Genomic DNA, 16,746 nt, shown 5'->3' on the forward strand with positions numbered 1-16,746 from the left:
TTGGTCAAAGAAAGACAAAGAAAAATTCATGCCATACACTATGAAAGTAAAGTCTTGAATGAAGCTCAACTAAATTATACAACAACTAAAAAAGAGCTTCTTGCAATAGTGTATGCGTTAGAGAAATTTAGGTCCTACCTCATTGGTTCAAAAGTTGTAGTGTACATTTACCATGTGGTGATAAACTATCTGCTCACCAAACCTGATTCAAAGCAGAGGCTTGTTCGATGGATCCTTTTGTTGCGAGAATTTGATTTAGAAATTTGTGACAAAAAGGGCTCGGAGAATTTGGTGGCGGATCACTTATCCCGTTTGGCCAATGTTGAGGTGACCAAGCAAGAAATTGAGGTAAAAGAAGAGTTTCTGGATGAAACAATGCTCATGGTGCAAGTTAGACTGTGGTTTGCCGACTTTGTAAATCACAAAGCAACCGAGTTGATACTGGAGGATCTAACATGGAAGCAAAAAAAGAAGTTATTGTCTGATGCAAAATACTATGTGTGGGATGAATCTTATTTGTTTAAGATTGGTGCCGATGATATTCTAAGAAGGTATGTTTCAAAGGAGAAGTCTAGAAGTATTCTTTGGCATTGTCACAACTCACCTTATGGTGGTCACTATAATGGTTTAAGAACGGCAACAAAAGTCCTTCGATCGGGCTTTTATTGGCCTTCTTTGTGTAAAGATGCGCATGTGCATGCTAAAAGCTGTGACAATTGTCAAAGGGTTGGAGGAATTGGGAAACGAAACAAAATGCCCCTATAAAGTTTGTTAGAAGTTGAAGTATTAGATTGTTGGGGCATAGACTTTGTTGGCCCATTTCCCCCATCCTTTTCTAATAAGTACATTCTAGTAACGGTGGATTACATATCCAAATGGGTTGAAACGATTGCTTCACAAAAACCCGACGGTAAAATGGTGATCAATTTCTTAAAGAAAAATATTTTCTCCTGTTTTGATACTCCTAGAGTGTTGGTAAGTGATGGAGGATCACACTTTTGCAATTCACAACTTGAAAAAGCCTTAGAGCATTTTGGTGTAAAACACAAAGTGGCAACACCGTACCATCAGCAAGCAAACAACGGTCAAGTCGAGGTATCTAATAGAGAGATTAAGGAAATCTTGGAAAATATGGTGTCTAATTCAAGAAAAGATTGGTCTCTAAAACTTGATGAGGCATTGTGGGCGTATCGTACCGCTTTCAAATCTCCAATTGACCTAACCCCGTTTCAGATGGTATACAGTAAATCTTGTCATCTCCCGGTTGAATTGGAACATAAAGTGTTATGGGCTTTGAAATTTTTGAACTTCGATCCTAAGTTATCCGGGGATAAGTTGCATGAGTCGGAAGAAATAAGGTATCATGCATATGATTCAAACAAGCTTTACAAAGAAATGGTAATAATTTATCATGACAAGAAGAATATTTACAAGGATTTTAAAATCGGATAAATGGTACTTTGTCCAATTCGTGACTTAAACTCTTTTCGGGCAAGCTAAAGTCAAAATGGTCAGGACCGTTTGTAGTAAAAGAGGTTAAACATTATGGTGCGATTGTGCTAGAGGATCTGATGTCAAAAGAGGTTTGGACAGTAAAAGGACAAAGACTAAAGATTTATCTTGGTGGTGAATTTGATCGGGAGACAACTACAATTTCTCTTGGTGATCCATGAATTCGCCACCAAACCGTCGATCTAATTTACGTTAAACAAGCGCTTATTGGAAGGCACCCCAATGTTGTAAGTATTCTGTTTTGTTTTAATTTTAATCATGTTTAGTGTTAGTATAGAATTGTGCAAAATTTGGTGTGGCAAAAATTCTGCAGAAAAATGGTATATTGCTGGTTCGCCCCTGGTTCGTTAGGCGAGCTCGCCCCGAGGTCGCTCTGTCTCGCCGAGTGAGATTTGCGAATTTTTGCAAGTTTTTTTTTTACCACAACTATTTTAAGTAAAATGGTCATTTTTATTTTGGGTTTTTTATGTGTCATTGGGCCATAGCAGTATAGTAATGTGTTTGGTGTTTTGACTTGTTGCATTTCCCTCTCACTCACTCTATTCTACTCCAAACCCTAACTCAAGAGAATCCCAATTTTTTTCGCTTGCATAAGTTCTTGAAGCTTCAATTTAACTCCACTTGTGTTTTCTATGTTTTACTCATCCAACCAGGTATGTAATTTTTGTGCTTTTCTCTTTGATAAAGAATTTATGGAAATGGGGGTAGTTTGGGTGTTAAAATATTATAAGGATTTAGAAATTTTTCGGATTAGATTAATATTTGTTGTTATACCCTATGCTTCATGAATTTTAGGGTTTAGGTTTCTAAATGGCAGAATGTGCGTTTAGGTTTTAGGGATTTAGTTTGTTGGTCTGCCTGGCTTCTCTCATGGAGAAGACTGACTTTTGTGCCTTCGCCCCAGCTTCACTGGGCGAGCTCTCCCCAGGTTCGTCGGGCGAGCCTGGTAGAAATTGTGAAAATTGTGATTTTTGTTGATGTATGATTGTTGATTTGTTGTCTATTGCTTTCCCTATATTCCTAACAATTGTGTTTGTTATTCCTAGTTGTTGTTCTGGTTTTGTAGATGGCACCTCCAAAAGTTCCCAGAGCTCAAAGAAGCAAAAGACGGGAGGAAGTACCTCTCGTCAACCTAGGCCATTTGATTCAAATCATTTCAATGTTGAGCATACTGAGAGGTATAAGGAATTAGAGAAAAGAAAGATTTGGTCTGAAAAACAGTTCAACATTAATCGGGAAGGGACATATAGAGAAGTTGCACATGTTTTCGAAAGCAAAAGGTGGGATGGCTTGGTAAGTCCTCCGGAGTACATGAACTACAACTTGGTAAGGGAGTTCTATACGAACACCCTTCCAAATGATGGAGAAGCCTTCACTTGTACAACTTTTGTGCGAGGAAGAGGTTTGAGATTTTATAGAGATGCTATAAATGAGGTCTTAGGAAATCCTCTCACTTTGGAAGTGTCGTATCCCAAAATTTGTCCTCCCTTTTTGCTATTATTAGATCCTTGGTCTTTGGTTCATCTACATGATCATATTCATTCATGGCTACCCATTTGGCCCTCGTCCATGGTCATCTTGTTTAGACTTTAGGTTTGGTTTTGTTTAATATGTTTTTATTTCGGAGTCGGATACTCGGCTTTGTTCTGAGCTTAGTTGAGGTGCTCATTTGAAATTACAATGTTATTTTCATTTATGACTCTCGCATTTACATTGACATTGTTCATGTTTAAAGTAGTTGGCCATATTGTAATCTCATACTCATATGCATTGGATTTGAATTTACACATTTTTAGTTTAACCATACTTATAAATTAATGTGAAGTCTTGGTGAGATTTGAATCAATGTGATCATTGGGTCAATGGTTGAGGCCCATTTGCTTGTTTTCTTATGGATGATAGGTGGAGTTTTCAAGGGTTTTTATTGAGAACTTATTATTTAAATCAAGGTTTTTGGTAAATTACAAGTCAAGGGTGCAATCATTAGCCAAAGTTATCTTGTTCTCATTTCATTACTTTAAGGGCCCATTACATTTCTCTTTCAAAGAAGTCAAAGGGTGGATGTATTTTCCAAGTTTGAAGTAGTCCTAAATATCATTGCAAATCAAACCTCATTATAAATTAAGTTTTTATTACCAACCAAGTTCTATTGCAAATTAAAATTCTTTTACAATTTAAAGTCCTTTTCTAAAACTCTATTACAAATCAAAGCCTTATTGCATAGTGTTCAATTACAAATTAAAGTGGTGTTTCCTCCTCCCTCCACTAGCTTGCTTGGTGGCGCTTCCAGCTGCAAAATCCTTCAACATTTCAACGACATTAGGACCATTCATAAACGTCACATAAGTTTGGTAGCAATGCCCCAAGTGTGAATTTTCAAACTACTCTCTAGCATTTTGTAACTATAATAACTAATTACAAATCTCTAACTGTACTTTCGATCTGCACTTACAGTTTAACAATCCAAATTAATAACTAACAGCTCACTAACGGTAACAGTTCAATCCCTAATACTAACATAACAACTATCACGATCCCTAATTTCGAAATTTAGTAAACCTGCACAACCTGAAGGATTTCATTTTTTTAAACTGCAGTAGTAAAATTACGACAACCTGATTCATAACTTTACTTGAAAGCATTAACACAACCCTAACAATGCATCAATTATCTAGCAATAACTTCAATTTGACTATCACGATCACACTTGATTTTCATAACAAAATTGATATCATTTTCCAAACCTAACAACTAATAGCAACATAACTGCAAAACCACCAATTCACAACAATCCATGGCATTCATCTTACAGATAACATTCAATCCAAATTTACTGAAATCATTAAATTCGCAAAAATAACAATTTGAAGCTAATTGACAAATTAACAAGTTAACAAATTTCACTTACAGCAAAGTGAAATTTTAATTCCCACTGTAAGTATATAAACGCAACACAAATGCAAATGACATAAAAACGAATTTCAAGCTAATTTCATTTCACCAATGGAATCTCTAACTAACACTAACTAAATTTAAATTTGCAACTGACTCATTTCATTTCCAACCGACTTTGCATTTCATATAAATTTAGCGTTCATGTCGTGTAAATTTCTAACTGAATTTTAGAGTCCTATATAATACCTCATAGGCCTCAGAAACCAGGGACTTATTCATGATGTTGCACCTTTTTCTTCAACACTCTACATTCTGGATCTTCTTTGTTCTACATTCTGCATCAAAAGCTTCTTGAATCACGCATCAAAACCTCAAATCAACATCCTCACTCTCAATCCGTTCTCAACACCACAACTGCAACACATCAACAATAACGAGGAAGAAAGAGGTTGTTGAAGAAGGATCCACGATTCACACTCCGGAAGCACGATTCAATTCTCCCTCACTTTTATTTAGCGCTGCTACAACTCCAATCCCCCAAGTGTAATATGTATCTGCAGTTGTTCACAATGACAAACGCACGCATCAAATTCACGATGACTACAAGGCTGTGAATCACGGAAGTAGATTCAAGAAGAATCGAGAAGATAAAGGAGAGTTGCAGGAAAGGTGGAAATTCGAATTGCATACCTGAGTTTTCTAGCCCCATCTTCATTGCAACAGCTTCCGAGGCAGTCTTTACCCCGAAGGTATAATCTTCATCTTGTTCTCGTTAATCGCCTTCAAAGTTGTCATCATCTGGTAACACTAACGATAGGAAGTTATAACACCATGCTGAAGAAGACAGATTTCGCGTTACCGTTGTTCATTTCCAAATTCGGTATATAGGTTTCTCAGACGGATGGTTCCGATTTGGGAGATTCGAGAAGGTTATAGGACAAATGGAGGAGAGAATTGGAAGAAAGAAAGTGCGGAGGTTCGATTGGAGTGGCGAAGCGTTTGGGTTGGTTCATTTCGCCGCCACTGGCACGACAGAGTCATGCGAAGCCGAGGAGATTCTCAGAACGGGAGAGAAGATTGTTTAGGTCACGTTTTGGTGGAAAATTTTACCATATACCCTTACATTTATCCTTATACCCCTACATTTTATAAAAAATACCAATTTTATCCTTATATATTTTTAAATAATTTATTATTTTATTATTTAAATATTTTTTAAATTTTATTTTATATACCGGAAGACTTTGTAAAAGAATTCCAGTAATCATTTTTCACGTATTTTTTAAACTTTCTTTTATGTATCGGAAGACTTTACAAAAGAGTTCCGGTACACAAAAATTGACTACCGGAACTCTTTTACAAAATCTTCCGGTATACAAAAAATAAGTCAAAAAATGTTTGAAAAATGAGTACCGGAACTCTTTTGCAAAGTCTTCCGGTTCACAATAATTGACTACCGGAACTTTTTTGCAAAGTCTTCCGGTACACAAAAAGAATGATAAAAAAATATTTGAAAATGAGTACCGGAACTCTTTTGTAAAGTCTTCCGGTACATAAAATTTGACTACCGGAACTCTTTTGCAAAGTCTTCCGGTATAAAAAAAAATGTTAAAAAAATATTTGAAAAATGACTACCGGAACTCTTTTGCAAAGTCTTCCGGTACACAAAAATTGACTACCGGAACTCTTTTGTAAAGTCTTCCGGTACATAAAAAAATACTTGAAAAATGACTATCGGAATTCTTTTGCAAAGTCTTCCGGTACACAAAAATAAATATTTAAAAATATTTAAAAAATAAAATAATTAATTAATTAAAATTATATAAGGATAAAATTGGTATTTTTTATAAAATGTAGGGGTGAAAGGATAAATGTAGGGGTATAAGGTAAAACTTTCCGTTTGGTGTTGTTGATTTTCTTGTATTGAGTTTTGGGCCCATACCCCTCAAAGCCCACTGGATATTTCTCTTGCACCCCATTCAAACGAGTTTGCCCTTTCACTTGCCATAGATGCACCTCTCTTCTGGATCAAACTTTTGGAGTTTTGGGCATGTGGCTGAAAGCCCATGCAAATCTGCTTGCTACACCTTTCCATTGACACCTCCAATTCGTGATTAACACCCCCAAGGCCCATGATAGTCTTTCTTGGCCCATTTCCATTCTTTTCTTTAGTTTTTTTGTTTTGGTTTTCTTCTTATTGATTAGGATATGTTAATTATGTTTTAATCTTGATTAGTATATTGATTAGGTAATTTTAGAATTAGATTTTAATTCAATAAATCTTGATTAATTCTTAGAAATAATAGATTTTAGATTAATTAGGTTAAATAGTTTTTAGATTAAATACGAATTAATTAGAGATTTTAGAACCTTTTTTAAAATTTTAATTAGATTTTAGAAATATTAGAAATCAATTAGTATTATTAGAAATCTTTGGATAATTAGAATTTTTAGAATATTTGATTTTTAGAATTGGAGTTTAATTAGAAATTTGCATGATTAGAAATTAATGATTTGTGAGTTGACTATTTTGTCCCTAGGTTAGAAATCTTGATTTATGCATGCTCGCTTAGTTTAGGGCCTTAATCAGAATTGTATGATTTTACGTAGTTGATTAATTCAATAGATTATTATTGTACATAGTTCAACTATTATGTTAATCCCATTTATTAGTGTTGACCAAAGGTCACTTTGATCAACCAAAACCTTTGTAATCGTGTTGTAAGCCCCAAGCATATTCAAGTGATCAAAAGACCCTTGATCACTTGATATGGCAAGTTCATTACGCTCAAGCTATTATGAATATGCTAAATCCCAGGAACTCAAGACCTCAAGGTTCAAACGCAAGATTAAGACTTCAAAGTCAACATCAATCAAGCATAGCTAGAAAAGTGGACTACTTCTCAAGCACTGCAAAAGTATCAACACTTATCGATCATAATTTAAAGATTGTGGCACGAGCCTTAAGAAATAGAGAACAAATGAGAGTGTATAATTCCATTAACTCATTCTGAATATCTTTGGGTATGGGACGCTTGACCCAGTTGCTCATTGTGTTCACCTCTATTCATAGACTTTAGCATAATTTGAAGTCTTCTTCTACAACAAGTAGCATCGCATCAATAAGATCAACACTTAGAATCTCCTATCAGCAACTTGTTAATTTTGATTTGAGTTGCACGCTATGAACCTTAAGCAACAAAGAATGGATGAGGGTGGAGAATTCCATTAACTCATTATGGATATCCTTGGGTACAAGATGCTTGACCCAGTTGCTCAGCCTTTGTTCATAGACTTTAGTGTAATTTGAATCACACAATTGATAAGTCTTCTTATTCAAACAAGCATCGATCATTCAAACACTTCAATAATGGAGCATAGTAGCAACTTGTGGTTGTACACCCTCTTTCATTCAATTCTTTGCTTTGAAAGGTGGTAAACATTGGCACTCGTTCCTTGCCTTGTAAGATGGTAAACCTTGGCACTCGTTCCTTGCCTTGTAAGGTGGTAAACCTTGGCACTTGCCTAGTAAGGTTATAAACCTTGGCACTTGTTCCTTGCCTTGTAAGGTGGTAAACCTTCGCACTTGCCTAGTAAGGTGATAAACCTTGGCACTTATTCCTTGCCTTGAGAGGTGGTAAGCCTTGGCACTTTTTCTTCGCCTTGAGAGGTGATAAACCTTGGCTATTCGATTCAGTTCTTTTCCTTGAGAGTCATGGACTCTGGCATTTGTTTCTCCTTGCCTTGTGAGGTGATAAACCTTGGTTATTCAATTCAGCTCTTTGCCCTGAGAGTCATGGACTCTGGCATATGTTTCTCTTCGCCCTGTAAGGTGATAAACCTTGGCACTTGCCTTGTAAGGTGGTAAACCTTGGCACTTGTTCCTTGCCTTGTAAGGTGGTAAACCTTGGCAATTCAATTATATGCCTTATGAGGTGGAAAACCTTGGCAATTCAATTCTTTTCCTTGAGAGGTGGTAAACCTTGGCACTTATTCTTTGCTTTGAGATGTGGTAAACCTTTGCACTTGTTCTCTTTGATTTGAGAGGTGGTAAACCTTGGCAGTTCATTTCTTTGCCTTGTGAGGTGGTAAACCTTGGAAGACCAGTCCAATTCCTTGCCCTGAGAGGTGGTAAACCTTGGCAGCTCAGTTCCTTGACATCACCGGTTTTAAACTATGGTACTGATGCCTTGCCTAGAAGGTTGTAAACCTTGGCGCTCCTTTTTCATCCTTGAAGGGTAGTGTACCCTGAAAAATCAATTTTGTTCCCTTTTGTTTCATCCTTAGTGGGTTGAACTACGATTGCTCTAATTTTCTCATTGCACGATGAGAATACGTAGGCCCGAGGGTTCGAATCCTCTGGGAGCATACTTATTTATTCCTTCTTCCTTAGGAAATTCTCCTTCATTCATCTCCATGATGCATTCATATTCTACCTTCATTCACTTCATGTGATATACCTTATTTTTTGAGCCAAATACACTATCTCTTTGAGCTTGATCTTGTATCTCCTTGTGAACCAAAAGTTATTTGTGTTGTGAAACTACACACCTAATTCTCTTTCTTTTCGGTTATTCCAATACAGTGATACCATGCCTTAGGCCCCTCACTTGTTGGTTCATACCAATTTACTCTTGGGTTCATATTTCACCCCTTTGTTGGAGTTTAAATCATATAATCCTTTGGTTTAAACCATACTTTGATCATAATTCTTTTAACCTCCCACCACTAGTTCTATGAACTACGGAGCTCTTAATTCCTCATTGCACTATGAGGATACGTAGGCATGAGGGCCCTAATCCTCACCGAGCACTTTATCTATTCTTTGTCTTCTCCCTCATTCTTTCGTGAGCAATCTTTAAATCTCACACCTATTTAAGCTAGAACAATCAAAACAGTTCCCATGGAGTACCATGGATGTAAGAGGTGATAATACCTTCCCCTTGGATAACAGACTTCCTTACCTAGCATATTTATTCCCCCAGGTTTTATCGATGTTTTCCCTTTCCCTCGGGAATAAATAAAGTTCGATGGAGACTCTGTTGTATGTTTGAGCGTGCGATACGTTCGGGTATATTTCTGCTAGCTTCAGGAAGCTGGAGAAATTGATGAATACCACCTCCAGCTCAATATGCATAGAAACATTGAGAAGATATCCCACTCTCTCTTGCTTGAGGGGCGAAGCGTAAAGTATAACGCATTTAGTATTATTGTCAGGTACTTGAGGGAGGATATGAGGTCTCATGCTCAAATTGTCTTTCTTCTTGTCCTACATAACATAGTGAGGGTAGGAATGCTCCATTCTCACTCATTCTCCACCACTTAAGGCTCGTGGCGCACAATACTAATCGTAGTTATTAAGTGTTTTAAACTTGATTAGGAAAATTCCGCTTGATGTTAGATCAAGGGTTTGTTTATTTTATTATGAAATTTGGCTTATGCAACATGAATTCAAAGTAACCAACAAGGAAGTAAAGGGTCTCATTGTAAGGTATCCCAAGAGAAAGCCTTGTGTGTGAGAGGAGTGACCTAAGATAAACAAAGGATAATGGTTCTACTAACATGTCCCCCTAAGGTGGTGCCTTGATGCCATTCTTACAATCAGAATGTAAGTACAAATGAAACCCGAAGTTCACAAAGTATCACAAAGATAATGGAAATGGCCTCCAAGGATAGGTCCTAGGATGAGATCCTCTAAGTCCAAGTGGATTAAGTGAAATGGATTGTTTTTGGTCTATTAATTTAATCATGTTTTTGATGTATGATGACAATAAAGTAAAGACAGATGATAAACATGCATGTTGAATTTTATACAATGAATAATGATGATGAGTACTTAAATGTAAATGACATAAAAGTAAAAAATAATGAAATATAACAATGATAATAATAATAACAAAAGGTTAGTAGTAATTAAGGTTAGTGAAGTCATGTTAAGTTAGGATTATGAACAATGAATCAATACTTGAGGATCATCTATCCTTAGGTCAATAGATTCAAAATATGGCGCATCAAGGGATAACTTATCAATTGATGCAAAGTATGGAAGATGATCAATGGGCCAACTTACCATAGATTTGTACAATGAAAGTTAATCAACCCCAAGTCCATCTTTCAGTAGATTGACAAAAGGAAGACTATAACAAACCCAAGGTTGAAAGTTAATGATTAATTAAGTTATAAAGTTAGCAGGTTATATGACCAAGGTATAATATTAACAAGGTAATGAAAGTTAGTGTATGGTATAAACAAGTAAGTATAATGTTAATGGGTTAGTATAAACCAAGTGAAATAATAATGTATCAGATGAAACTACAAGTTAGCATATGTGCAAGTATGGCTTCATCCACAAATCCAATGACCCAAGTTATTTGAAATAGGGGCAACCCATACATGCTTAAAAGTACCATGGATGAAAACTTGATCATCCATGGTAGGTTTAAAGTATGGAAGGTTTAATCAACCCTAAACCAAACAAATCATGACCTAGGTAGATTTCATTATCCCATGAATTCAAAACTCCATAAGCCCCTCAAAAATAAGAGAATACTATAGGCAAAAATAATGGGGGTCAATGTTGGACATTTTTTCAGAATAAATAGAATAAGTGGCATAAAAATGGAAAAAAATGAAAAAAATTAAAAATGAAATAGAGGATTTGCACATGTCGGGGGTTGATCCCCAATAACCCCAAGGTCATGGGGGATCAACCCCCTCTCCCACTGGGCCAAGCGCTCGGTGGTGAAAGTAAATACATTAAACAAAATAGATAAAATAACCACAAATAAAAATGAATGTGTGTGTTGATCAACCAACTCGAGTGGGATACGACACGCTTTTGAATTCAAATTTTCACGCGAGGTAACGACTTAATGTCATTTTCAACCTCCAAACTTCAAAAATCCAACTCCATAAATCAATGTTTTTGATCAGATTTTTTCATGGAATCAGATTGCATAATCATAAACAAAATGTCCTCCACATTCATGAGCCATTTATTGGCTCTGAGTGTGGAGTATTTCACCATGAGCCAGAAGGATGAACTTAACCTAATTTAAAAATTAAATTATAAATATGGAGTAATCAAAGCTGGAAACTTGGGGGAAATGATTAGAAGATCATTTCAAGTTGAATGGTAACTTGTTTGAATGATGGGGATGAAGGGAACTACCTGATCAAAAACAACTCAGGGAGATTTTCCGATGACCTGACTTAACTCAAATGAAGCTTGGGAAAGGTGAGTTAAGAGTTTGAAAAGCTTGAATGAAGGTTAGTGAAGGTTTCTGGATGGTTGTTTGGAGTTAAAACACTTTGAAACTCATAAATGCAATATTTGTTTTGGATGGTTCAGGTCGAAGGTTCGGAAGAGGTTTGGGGGGATTTCAAGCTTGGAAAAGGAAGGGGACACCTTCACCTATTTATAGGGAAGGTGTCTGGATGATTTTGGAGGGAGAATGTGAAGTGTTGGTGTAAGCCCTAGAGGCCAATACTTTTGGTACTTGTATCGAATTATTTATTAATAATAAAAGGCTTTTTCTTTATTACGTTTGTTTAATAAAGTCCCTAGAATAGCTAGTCCGTTTAATGTATCAAGTGTGACTTGATCATGAGATCACATTAAACATAAGGACACTATTCTTAAAGTATCTGTAGTCGAGCTTTATTGTGAAGTGGGATAACATTAAAGCATAAAGACTATTATGTATATAGATTGATGATCACATCTCATGGATCATGGATAAAGAGTTATCAAGTCTTAAATATAGGTATGAATATTAAGAGTAATATTTATACTGGATTGACCCGCTATAAGAGTACTATATAGAGTGTTATGTAAAGTGTCATAAGTTATTCTCATGGTGATAATGGTGTATACCACCCTTCGACCTGAAACCACTATGGACCCTAGATGTTGAGTCGAGTGCTTTATTGTTGATCAAACATTGTCTGTAATTGGGTAACCATAAAGACAGTTGATGGCTACTCCACGAAGCATGCTGAGGGACATGAGTGACCTAGATGGAATTTGTCCATCCTGCATAATAGGATAAATGTCTATGGGCCCAATATTGAATTGGACAAGGATGACACAGTCTATGCCTTGTGTTCAATATAGACATAAGGGCAAAAGGGTAATTATGCACATAAGTATTATCACAGAAGGATTTGTCAGATCACATGACATTTTCGTGTCTTGGGTAGCAGTGATGTGTTGCTAGATACTGCTCACTGTTTATTATGTTAAATGCGTGATTTAATATAATTGCCAACGTCGTGAAAACCTACAGGGTCACACACAAAGGACGGATTGATGAGAGATAGAGTAACTAAGGAACACCGTAAGATACGGTGCACTTAAGTGAGTTGTAGAACATCATAAGGTACGATGTACTTAAGTAGAATACGAAATATGGTAAGGTACCATGGGCTTAAGTGATTTTGGGCATATTATAAGATATGGGCCAAAATACACTTAAGTGGGCTTTTTAGCTTGAAGCCCACACAAGTGGTTCTATAAATAGAACCCTTGTGCAGAAGCATTCATTGCGGTTGCATTATTTTCGTTTTCTCTCTCTCTCTCTCTCTCTCTCTCTCTCTCTCATACACACACACACACACACACACACACTCAAAGCATTCATTCGTACCAGCTAGCACTGAGATTGAAGGAATCTGTTCGTGTGGACTGAGTAGAGACGTTGTCATCATTCAACGTTCGTGATCGCTCCGTAGATCTGCATCAAAGGTTTTGATCGTCACAAGAGATCTGCACCAAAGGTTTCAATCGTGACAAGAGGTAAATATTCTATCACTGGTCATGACCATTCGTAAGGATCACTAAAGGAGAAAATTTTAATTCCCGCTGCGTTTTGGACCGCAATTTTCCTTCATGAAGGTCTACTTAAAAAAAGGGAGTGGCTCGAAGCATGGTTGAGGTTGGATCATGGGGGACAAGTGTGGTTGTTGATTGAGCATGTTTACACCTCATACCACTTTGTCTTGGTCCTTAGCATCGATCTAGAACAAACAAGGTCAAAGAGATAGTCTGCTATGGATTTTGCTTTTTGCCATTTAGGGCAAAATCTGATTTTTGCACATGGGATCAGTTTTGGCATTGTGAGGAGCTTTGCCATCCAAGTTGACTTCCTTCTACACCACACTACCATATGCAAAGTGCTTGGGGACCATTGGGATCAGAAGGGATTGATTTGGTGACTTGGTGTATCCATTTGCAAATTATAACAAGTGTGGTCTAGCTTGTGCATCAGGATGGTCACTTATGTTTGAACCAAGGCCTAATAAAATTGGCTCCTGCATTTTGTCTCAATTTTTTGCAATTTGTTCCTTTCCACGATCTTAATTGAATGCAAAAAGAACCTGGTCAAAAGGGTTTGTGTTTTTGAAATGGCAATGTGTCAAAGTAGTGGTCATGACATGATTTTAGGGCATGGTGGACCAACTTGGCCAATAGCAAAGTTGAAGCCCTTCCTCATTGAATTAGGTCTTGGACGTTGAAACAAAGTTGGAGAGGAAGTTATTTAGGACATTTTGCTCGAAATAGAATTTAAAAAACATGAGAAATGAGAAATTTATGGTCTTTGGAACTTTCCATAAGCCATTCTTGCCAAAATGTGACCAACCAACATGACCTAAATATGAGATTTTGTGATTTCTTGATTTCCAAGGCACAATGGTGGATGTTTTGAGTTCATATGATCATACCATGATGGGAAATAATATTTTTACCTTTGTGGGATGACTTTAGGTCAAATTGATGGGTGGATCAAAGCATTGAAAGGAGAAAAATCATGAACAAACCAACTACTTGTAACATGGATTGAATGAATGTTTAAAAGGCGTATTTTGATTGTAATGGACATAAATTGATGTTGAATGAATGGTAGGGTGATTGGATGATCAAAATTAAGAAAGGTCCATGGTTGAAGGATCCCCAAATTAGGGTTTCTTGAGCCACAAGTTTTGTCAAGAACCAAAGTCAGATGGATTAGGGTTTGAGATGCAAAGGTCACATTGAGATGTTTCAAAGGTGTGAGGCATGAACAAACTTTGGATTTGAGGGGTCCTCAATGACAAGGTCAAGATTCATGGAGGATCATGACTTATACAAGCCAAATGAGTGTCAAGAACTAGGGTTTGGTCCTTGGGTGACCAGATGAATCTTGAAGTTTCTTCAAAGGGCACTCACCATCCAAATTGGATTTGGAGAGTAAGTAAGATGATTTGGATGATCCTCCAAGCTTTATAGGATGCTTGAGGATGATATTAGGGTTAACGTGGCTTGGGCGCACCTCAACATGGCCTGGGGAACTTGATTCTTCACAGATGAATCCCATGCCTTGAATTTATGGATTATTATAGATTGTGAAGTATAGATGCATATGAGATGACATATGTGGTATGTATGCTATTGAATTAGGGTTTAAGAAGGTGATATGAGGTAGAGTAAATTTGAGGGTATGACAACGCCCAATTAATGTTTGTTGGAAATGCCAATATTTTTCATCTTCCCCTCTTGTCAAAGGATTGTCGCATTTGGGTCTGTTAGTAGTGTTAATTTCATGTATTTGACAAGCTTTTTTTCCAAGTCAACATGGACGGATAGAAGTTCCTCGTGTGTTTTAAGGTACTTTATCTTTAGGTGGATGATAGAAATAATGATGTTAAGAGTTACAAATAAGGGTTTTCCTATGATACAATCGTAGACACTTTGGCAGGGGGGACCACCAGGAACTACACGTCTATCATCTTTGTGCCTCTTCATTCTCCAAGAGATACCATTAACTCTATGCTACCACAAGGGCGTGTTACATAGTCATTGAACACTTACTTATTAGTGCATGTGTAAGGCCATAGTTTTCCCCTTTCAAACACTAATTCTTTGAGGAGGTTGGCATACATGATGTCACATGAGCTTCCCTTATCAATTAGGATTCTTGATAAATTATTATTGGCTATTTTAACTATTATCACTGACATAAGTACTTTGTTTTAGATACCATCCATCTTTTCATTGTCTCAGAACCCTGGAATGGATCTTTCACCTTTTAATTTCCTTTCTTCATCCTTCATCTCTAATTCTTCAGCGTGTCTCTTTGTAGTTTTCTTGAGTGGTTCTTTTAGTCGAGATAATCATATGGTTATTGAGGAGATGAACGAAGGTGGCAAAGTGAAACAAGTTGAAGTTAGTGTAGTGGTGCTCCAATGAATGGTTGAATGAGTTGTTTTCTAAGCTACCATCATTGATGGTTATGAAAACTTGCGGTGATCAAATTAGTTAACATAAATTGTTATGGTGGCACAACATATGGGATCAGAGGAATTTGGAATAGAATTTCGTGAGAATCAAGAATTGCTTCCAACATACGATACTAGTATTTAGACGAAACCTCAGTCTATACGATCCAACTCACCCGAACCAAATTTTAAATGGACAAAAATAATCCAAAACTCACGCGGACCGTAATTTAAATGGTATAAGCACATATGTGGTTCATATACATAACTCTACGTGCAACTAATTGAGCTCACTTACAAGACCATAAGTGACCAATTCAACAAGGGGGAAAAGTTAAAATTACCTTCTTAAAATTACCTTTTTAAAAATGACATTTTTAAAACATAACTATAACATCTTTATTAACTAGGGTCTTTTTAAATAAATGTGTATGATAAAAATTAATAAATTTTATTGTTATGATAAAAATAACTCTAAAATCTTTAAATAATATTTCTTTCATTATATTTTTCTATTTAATAAATAATTATTGTAAATGACAGCTAAACATAAATAATAAAAAAATCTAAAAATAAACTCATAACATATTAAGATGAAGGGTTGTCAATATTTTGAACCAACTCAAAAATAGTTTGAATCTTAATTCGCCAGTTAAGTCGTAAGGTTTAGTTTATGAAACAAATGGATGAAACTTGAACTCAAAATTAAGTTTGTAAAATAAGTATATTGAACTTGAATCATGGATAATTTTACTCGTTTGTTTCATGAATCGGCTATATAAAAGTTAGAAATGTTATATATAATTTGTATGCATACAATAGATAAATAAACTATTTTAATCATCGTATTATTACTCAAAGTTGACTATTTTCTTAAATTTAACAATCAGAAATTCAACATTTAAAAAAATCTCTATAATATTACAATTCAAGTCTCATTGAAAAATATACTTCCTTACATTTTTATTCTTCTCTTGTATAGAGTTCACTAACATAAACATTCAAGATTTTGAAACATTATGCCACTTGAATCTAGTGTAAATTATATGACCCTAAGTTAATTTTTGAGTTTTCATTTTTATT

General features: G+C 36.0%; 1 long non-coding RNA gene across 1 annotated transcript; it reads right to left on the bottom strand.

The window, feature by feature from the left end:
* Positions 1-3,623: 3,623 nt before the first annotated feature.
* Positions 3,624-5,520, bottom strand: LOC127128100 (uncharacterized). The gene is made up of 3 exons (XR_007805676.1): positions 5,098-5,520; positions 4,654-4,961; positions 3,624-3,812 (listed from the first exon to the last, which is right to left on the bottom strand). It is a non-coding gene; the product is annotated as an uncharacterized LOC127128100 (long non-coding RNA).
* Positions 5,521-16,746: the final 11,226 nt, after the last annotated feature.

This window comes from Lathyrus oleraceus, chromosome 3 (genome assembly GCF_024323335.1).
Source record: "Lathyrus oleraceus cultivar Zhongwan6 chromosome 3, CAAS_Psat_ZW6_1.0, whole genome shotgun sequence".
NCBI lineage: Eukaryota > Viridiplantae > Streptophyta > Magnoliopsida > Fabales > Fabaceae > Lathyrus > Lathyrus oleraceus.